This window comes from Penaeus monodon, chromosome 33 (genome assembly GCF_015228065.2).
Source record: "Penaeus monodon isolate SGIC_2016 chromosome 33, NSTDA_Pmon_1, whole genome shotgun sequence".
In the NCBI taxonomy this organism is placed as follows: domain Eukaryota; kingdom Metazoa; phylum Arthropoda; class Malacostraca; order Decapoda; family Penaeidae; genus Penaeus; species Penaeus monodon.
This window is the reverse complement of record NC_051418.1, coordinates 24,790,294-24,790,607: the sequence shown is the minus strand read 5'-3', so window position 1 is coordinate 24,790,607 and position 314 is coordinate 24,790,294.

Genomic DNA, 314 nt, shown 5'->3' with positions numbered 1-314 from the left:
GTGGAGTGTTGAGGAAGAAAGAGAGGCTAATATGAAGAGTGTATATAGGTAAAAGGTAATGAGTAATAATGTCACTGTAAAATAGCCTTCTAAAATATATGATGCGGTCGCAAGCATTTACAATTGTGAGTAAATGTCTATTCCTCAGCGGGGTTTACTAAATGCCAAAATATAGGGAAAGAAAGTAAATTCCCCAATCAGATGTGCATTTCTACGGAAGGTGAAAGGAGAATGGGAACAAGATGAAATAAAGATTATTATCACTATTTGGATAATAATGCTTGTGTAATAGGCGCTTTTGTGAACAGACGAAT